The following is an 8,179-nucleotide window of genomic DNA, read 5'->3' on the forward strand; positions in this document are numbered from 1 at the left end:
GGAGTATGATGATTCATTATTCCCGAACTAAGAGTCAGGATTTTTACTGGACAGTTGAGATGTCTGGAAATGGATTGGTATGAGATTCGGAATGATTAAAGGCAGTGATGATGAGAAGTTTATGAGGATTTCATCAGAAATCCGGGATATTGGAGTTGCTTAATCTCCATCGGGGAGATTATCGCACAACACCTTCCAAGAGTAAGTGTGATGTTTCCGGCGGAAACGGTCTGTGAGATAGATTGTTAGTACGCCAATTGGTGATGGTCCGAACCCTGAGTGGGGGAGAACCGGGTACTTTTTTGAGGGGATCTGATATTTGTTCAAAAGCGGTTAGAGATCTGGATATAGAGATCTGCGGTTAAGGTTCATGAGATCATGGGTATTGGTGGTCGAGGCGAGACGTAGAACGAGATAATGCATATAGTGCATATTGAGAACGGATGAGTGTCCCCACGGCAAGTAGCCGTTGGTCGGAGACCTTGAGGTGGTTAGGAAATTCTGCGAGATTACTATGGTGAACTCGAGATGGTTGGCTCGTAAGATTTGTCCGGCAGTGGAGAGAATTCTGGTTCATTGTATGGGCTGTTATGCGGTTCGGGAAAGGGCAGGAACTGATTAAGCAACAACTTCGAGGTCATTATGAGTATTGTTGCATGAGTTTTGAGCTATATAGAAGGAAGTTTCGGATTGTCGTCAACATGTTCTGGGTCATTGGCGATTCCTTCATGTTTCAATTGAGAGTTGGGATACTCCATAGTGGCGTGAGATGAAAGGAAAATTTGTTGTGAGATTTTAAGGGAATGCGTGGGTGTACCTGTGAATGATGAAGGAGATTAGAGGTTGTTGTGATGCTACGGGAAGCCGTAGTACTCACTAGTCAGAGGTTGTTGTGATGCTACGGGAAGCCGTAGTACTCACTAGTCAGAGGTTGTTGTGATGCTACGGGAAGCCGTAGTACTCACTAGTCAGAGGTTGTTGTGATGCTACGGGGAGCCGTAGTACTCACTAGTCAGAGGTTGTTGTGATGCTATGGGAAGCCGTAGTACTCACTAGTCAGAGGTTGTTGTGATGCTACGGGAAGCCGTAGTACTCACTAGTCAGAGGTTGTTGTGATTCTACAGGGAGCTGTAGTACTCACTAGTCAGAGGTTGTCGTGATTGCTACGGGGAGCCGTAGTACTCACTAGTCAGAGGGAGGTTGTTATGATGCCACGGGGAGCTGTAATACTCTTGAGTCAGCAAGAGGTGGTTATGAGGAAGTACTCTTTGACCAAAGCATGACGCAGAAGAGTTTGGGCGAGGGTAGCCCTAATAGTTGAGTTTTTGGGAGCCTGACGGTCGAACCAGGAAAGAGACTGGGGTCCCCATATTTGTCGGGAATCGTTAACTTCTGACTTGAGTGGTGGTTGTCGCATCATGAGGGAATTGGAAAAAAAGTGGTCTTCGCGCGGATTGCAGGTTGAGTCATGAGATGATTGTTTCATTGGGACAAGTGGTTCCAACGTTAGGTCGGACCAGACTCTCGAGTTTGAGTTTGGCTTTGGTAGTACGTTGGGTAGGCAAGAGAAGATTCTGGATTCTGAGGTGGATTATTGGTTGAGGGGTATTGTTGTCACCCGATATCTTAGACCCGAGTGAGGACAGTTCGTTAGTACGGGAGATACCATGAGGTGCATGAGGCAAATGATTATTATTTCAACTGAGGTCGAGGATGATACGATTTCAGTTGGGAGTATAGTATTCGTTGGGATAAAGAGAGCTTCGTGACTTATGTGTCACTGGGCCAAGATAGTTGATATGAGAAGGAAGTCAGTGAGACACTTGGACTATGTTATGAGTAACCTTTGGAAGTAATGGCTGGTTGAGAGATTACCTGGTACCCAATGTGGAGTAGGGATCTTTGGGAGTAAGTTGGGGGTTTATAGATGTTAGAAGACATTGTGAGGGAGCATGATCACTTTCTTATATCTGAAGGCAAGAGACGATTCTCTGGTATAATGTGCCCTTTTCGTCTATGGAAGTGTATTCGAGATTGTTGGGTACGTATGGCATGGGTGATCGGTAACCGATTGTTGGGTTTATATTCGGAAGTCAGAAGGGATATCTTAGTGGCAGAGGGGCTGGTTTTGTTTCGAATTCAGGAGTTCCTGGTCGGGTTCAGGTACTCATAGAGAAAGATATCGTTTTGGTGTGAGATCCTTTCAGTGGTGCTTTTCGGGTGTTTGGTTTCTATATATATGGTTTGAAAAACGATTTCGAGGGCGAAATCAAATTAAAGCCTAAATCGCCCTTAGAGCCATGGGAGAGTTCCCTAAATCGCCTGTGAGAAACCCTAAATCGCCATTAGAGCCATGGGAGAGTTCTTGTGATGAAATAAAGTAATTTTGGTGTGATTTTGCAAAGGAATTGAAGGGATTCAGCTTGAAGGACCAAAAGAGGTTGTTATTCTGAGACATCCAAGCAAGGATCTCCATTCTGAGGTAGTATTTCGCCCCTTCTTCTGTTTTGGTGTAGAACCCTTGAATCTAGGGTTTTCTCTATTCTTTATTGGCTTGGATATGATGCTTATGATGTCCTTTTGAGTGTTAAACTCTGGATCTGGACCTTGAGAGGTCCAGAGAGCCCCAACCTCCCTGCTTTATGCTATTCCATTAGAGATATGAGCCTAGGTTGCCATTTTAGAGGCTATTTCACCAAAGGAAGCATATTAAATGTTACATGAGTGTAAAGGTCGGACCTTTACGTGATTATTGAGTATGGTAAGGTCAGATCTATAGGTTAGAGAAACAGATCTGACCTCAAAAGGTCATTTGAGTGTTGCCATGGAAGGAACTCGCCGAGTCCATAAGGGGACTCGACGATTCGAGTCGGGTTGCCCCGCGATTCATGACCAGTGGTAACCCATCGAGTGAAAGGTTAACTCGACAAGTCGAGTGAAGATCTATGAGGATTCGGAAGACGCCTGGACTCGCCGAGTCACACGAGTGCACTCGACGAGTCTGGTCAAAGTTTGACCGTTGACTTGAGTTGACTTCAGTTGACCTTAGGGTTTTGGTCAAGCTGGTTCTAGAGAAAGATATGGGAGGGGTAGAATGGTCTTCTACCCACTCCTTAGAAATGAGGACACGAGAAAGTATTGATTAGAGATGTTATTATGTTGATAGGAGGAGGCTAGTTCGGGTTATCGAGCACGAGAGGTTATCCGACATCGTACGAGGTGAGTCTTCTCACTATACTTTACCTAGAATGGTAATTATGTGTGACCGGAAGGTCTTATGTGCTATGATAAGTATGTGATGTATGTCGTTATATGATATGTATGTGCTATGTTATGTTATGAGTATTATGATATGGACCGGAAGGTCAACGGTGTATGGACCGGAAGGTCAAGATGATACGGACCGGAAGGTCAGAGAAGTGGGACCGGAAGGTCTATCAGGATTATGGGACGGAAGTCCCCTGAGACACAAGGACCGGAAGGTCTTGTAGAGCTTTAGCCTTGAGTGGCGTATGTGCGTATGTGGTATTTTGGGGAACTCACTAAGCATTTATGCTTACTGTTTATGTGATATGTGTTTCAGGTACCGACGAGGATCGCGGGAAGGCGCCGGCATGATCTGTACACATTGATGGAGTTTTATGTATTTGAGATCTTGGGATTGTTTTATTTGGAGGACATGTGTTACATTGGATTTTGATAAATTATTATGAATGAAATTATGTTTTAAAAATGAAAAAAATTGTGTTGGAAATTCACGTTGTTACAATTTGGTATCAGAGCCTTGGTTTGAGGGATTCGGATGCACCTTCGGGTGTATTTGAACTTAAACTGAGGATTTGAGAAAGTTTTTCATAAAAGGAATAATTTTTCTAAAAAGTAAAGGAATGTGAGGAAAGCGGAAAGAAGCAATGTGTACGATCAGCCAGCGCCCGAACAGTGATTTCCTAAAATTCCCTTACATTATGTGTTATGAGATATGATATGATATGTTATACATGCTAGAGTAGGCTAGGTATTCTATTAGGACTAGAGTGATCTGGGATCCTAGGAGGAGGACTTGGAATGAATGCTGATGCGGTGTGGAAGGTAGTATAGGGCCCGTACTACTGAAAACACCGGATCAGTGCACAGTCCAAGTAAGAATCCTTTGGATTCCCAGGAACAAGTAGGATTGGGTGATCGAGTACAAGTATACTTGCACGAGTCTCTGTTTTATTTTATGTTGTGAGACATCATGGTGGGTACACGTCACACACCAGAGAGCAGCGGAGTCAGCAATGACGAGATTCGCAGGATGATTCATGATGAGGTAGCTGAGGCTATCCTAGCAGAGATACCGGAGATGTTTGGGTCTATTAAGACAACGTGGATTGAGACATTCGATGAGCGGTACACCGCGGTTACTGAGGCTGCAGCCGCTGCAGCTACGACAGCTGTTGCTGCTGCTAGACCTCAGGGGGGGGGTGACTCGTTGTTGTTCCGGGAGTTCAGCAACACAAAGCCACCAGAGTTTGATGGGACTCAGGACCCGATTGCTGCGATGAGATGGATTTCTGATATTGAGGGATGCTTCTACACCTGTTCGTGTCCGGAGCATCTGAGGGTACGGTTCGCGCTGAACCAGCTCCGCTTGGGAGCGAAGGATTGGTGGAAGTTTGTGAAGACAAACTTCACTCTTGCAGAGATCTTAGAGGTGACCTGGGAGAGGTTCACCACCATGTTCAGAGACGAGTATGTTCCCCTGGTGGAGAGGGAACGGTTGGCACAGGAGTTCTTGTCCCTCAAGCAGGGGACGGAGTCCGTGACTATGATTACACGGATGTTCCACGAGAGGGTGTTTTTTTGCCCTGAGCACGTGTCGCCTGAGCAGGCACGCATGAGTCGGTATTTGAGCATTCTGAGGAGGTACATTCGAGAGTTCGTGGCGAACTCGACCTACAGGACATTTGCTGAGCTCCAGGTAAATGCCCGGAAGAGGGAGATTGAGCTAGAGACTCAGGCCAGGGAGGAGGCCGAGTCTCAGAGGAGGGACAGGCGACCTATACAGGTACAGCCGGCAGCCAGGCGGGCTAAGCCCGCTGATACGAGATCTGGAGGCCAGAAGGGCCGCACTCGTGGGAAGTGCGGTAAGGGACATGATGGAGTTTGTCGAGCAGGTGCTTGCTACAAATGTGGAAAGTAGGGGCATATAGCCAAGGATTGCCCCAAGGGATTCATGGTTTGCTTTCATTGCAACCAGACTGGCCACCGGAGGGCCGAGTGTCTGCCGTTGTTACAGGGATCTGCCCCTGCTGCTACGCAAGCTACTGAGGGTCGGCCAGCGAAGGCCGAGGCACCGAAGGCACGAGGGAGAGCCTTCCAGATGACAGCGGAGGAGGTCCGCACAGCACCTAATGTTGTGGCTGGTACTTTTCTTGTGAATTCCGTACCTGTTTTGGTGTTATTAGACTCGGGTGCGAGTCGATCTTTCGTGTCGTTAGCATTTAGCCAGCACATCAGTATCCGACGAGAAGCGATTAGTCGACCTCTACGAGTTTCTATAGCTGACGAGCGAGCGGTGTATGCTACTGAGGTGACTCGAGGATGTGTACTCGAGATCTTCGGTGCTGAGTTCCCGATAGATCTGGTCCCGATTGAGATGGGGGACGTTTGTGTCATTATGGGTATGGATTGGTTGAGCCGATTTGGAGCTGTTATAGATTGCGAGCGTCAGATGGTGACGATACAAGACCCTAGTGGGGGAGTACTGACAGTATATGGCGAGGGTACCCGATGTGGGTCAGCATTTTTGCTCGGCTGCCAGAGCGAGACAGAGTTACAGCAGGGCTGTAGAGGGTTTGTAGCATATGGGATGGAACGATCGTTTGGGAGTCGAGGATTAGGAGTATGATGATTCATTATTCCCGAACTAAGAGTCAGGATTTTTACTGGACAGTTGAGATGTCTGGAAATGGATTGGTATGAGATTCGGAATGATTAAAGGCAGTGATGATGAGAAGTTTATGAGGATTTCATCAGAAATCCGGGATATTGGAGTTGCTTAATCTCCATCGGGGAGATTATCGCACAACACCTTCCAAGAGTAAGTGTGATGTTTCCGGCGGAAACGGTCTGTGAGATAGATTGTTAGTACGCCAATTGGTGATGGCCCGAACCCTGAGTGGGGGAGAACCGGGTACTTTTTTGAGGGGATCTGATATTTGTTCAAAAGCGGTTAGAGATCTGGATATAGAGATCTGCGGTCAAGGTTCATGAGATCATGGGTATTGGTGGTCGAGGCGAGACGTAGAACGAGATAATGCATATAGTGCATATTGAGAACGGATGAGTGTCCCCACGGCAAGTAGCCGTTGGTCGGAGACCTTGAGGTGGTTAGGAAATTCTGCGAGATTACTATGGTGAACTCGAGATGGTTGGCTCGTAAGATTTGTCCGGCAGTGGAGAGAATTCTGGTTCATTGTATGGGCTGTTATGCGGTTCGGGAAAGGGCAGGAACTGATTAAGCAACAACTTCGAGGTCATTATGAGTATTGTTGCATGAGTTTTGAGCTATATAGAAGGAAGTTTCGGATTGTCGTCAACATGTTCTGGGTCATTGGCGATTCCTTCATGTTTCAATTGAGAGTTGGGATACTCCATAGTGGCGTGAGATGAAAGGAAAATTTGTTGTGAGATTTTAAGGGAATGCGTGGGTGTACCTGTGAATGATGAAGGAGATTAGAGGTTGTTGTGATGCTACGGGAAGCCGTAGTACTCACTAGTCAGAGGTTGTTGTGATGCTACGGGAAGCCGTAGTACTCACTAGTCAGAGGTTGTTGTGATGTTACGGGAAGCCGTAGTACTCACTAGTCAGAGGTTGTTGTGATGCTACGGGGAGCCGTAGTACTCACTAGTCAGAGGTTGTTGTGATGCTATGGGAAGCCGTAGTACTCACTAGTCAGAGGTTGTTGTGATGCTACGGGAAGCCGTAGTACTCACTAGTCAGAGGTTGTTGTGATTCTACAGGGAGCTGTAGTACTCACTAGTCAGAGGTTGTCGTGATTGCTACGGGGAGCCGTAGTACTCACTAGTCAGAGGGAGGTTGTTATGATGCCACGGGGAGCTGTAATACTCTTGAGTCAGCAAGAGGTGGTTATGAGGAAGTACTCTTTGACCAAAGCATGACGCAGAAGAGTTTGGGCGAGGGTAGCCCTAATAGTTGAGTTTTTGGGAGCCTGACGGTCGAACCAGGAAAGAGACTGGGGTCCCCATATTTGTCGGGAATCGTTAACTTCTGACTTGAGTGGTGGTTGTCGCATCATGAGGGAATTGGAAAAAAAGTGGTCTTCGCGCGGATTGCAGGTTGAGTCATGAGATGATTGTTTCATTGGGACAAGTGGTTCCAACGTTAGGTCGGACCAGACTCTCGAGTTTGAGTTTGGCTTTGGTAGTATGTTGGGTAGGCGAGAGAAGATTCTGGATTCTGAGGTGGATTATTGGTTGAGGGGTATTGTTGTCACCCGATATCTTAGACCCGAGTGAGGACAGTTCGTTAGTACGGGAGATACCATGAGGTGCATGAGGCAAATGATTATTATTTCAACTGAGGTCGAGGATGATACGATTTCAGTTGGGAGTATAGTATTCGTTGGGATAAAGAGAGCTTCGTGACTTATGTGTCACTGGGACAAGATAGTTGATATGAGAAGGAAGTCAGTGAGACACTTGGACTATGTTATGAGTAACCTTTGGAAGTAATGGCTGGTTGAGAGATTACCTGGTACCCAATGTGGAGTAGGGATCTTTGGGAGTAAGTTGGGGGTTTATAGATGTTAGAAGACATTGTGAGGGAGCATGATCACTTTCTTATATCTGAAGGCAAGAGACGATTCTCTGGTATAATGTGCCCTTTTCGTCTATGGAAGTGTATTCGAGATTGTTGGGTACGTATGGCATGGGTGATCGGTAACCGATTGTTGGGTTTATATTCGGAAGTCAGAAGGGATATCTTAGTGGCAGAGGGGCTGGTTTTGTTTCGAATTCAGGAGTTCCTGGTCGGGTTCAGGTACTCATAGAGAAAGATATCGTTTTGGTGTGAGATCCTTTCAGTGGTGCTTTTCGGGTGTTTGGTTTCTATATATATGGTTTGAAAAACGATTTCGAGGGCGAAATCAAATTAAAGCCTAAATCGCCATTA

Source organism: Lactuca virosa, chromosome 4 (genome assembly GCF_052849685.1).
Source record: "Lactuca virosa cultivar CGN04683 chromosome 4, Lactuca_virosa_CGN04683_v6, whole genome shotgun sequence".
Classification (NCBI taxonomy): domain Eukaryota; kingdom Viridiplantae; phylum Streptophyta; class Magnoliopsida; order Asterales; family Asteraceae; genus Lactuca; species Lactuca virosa.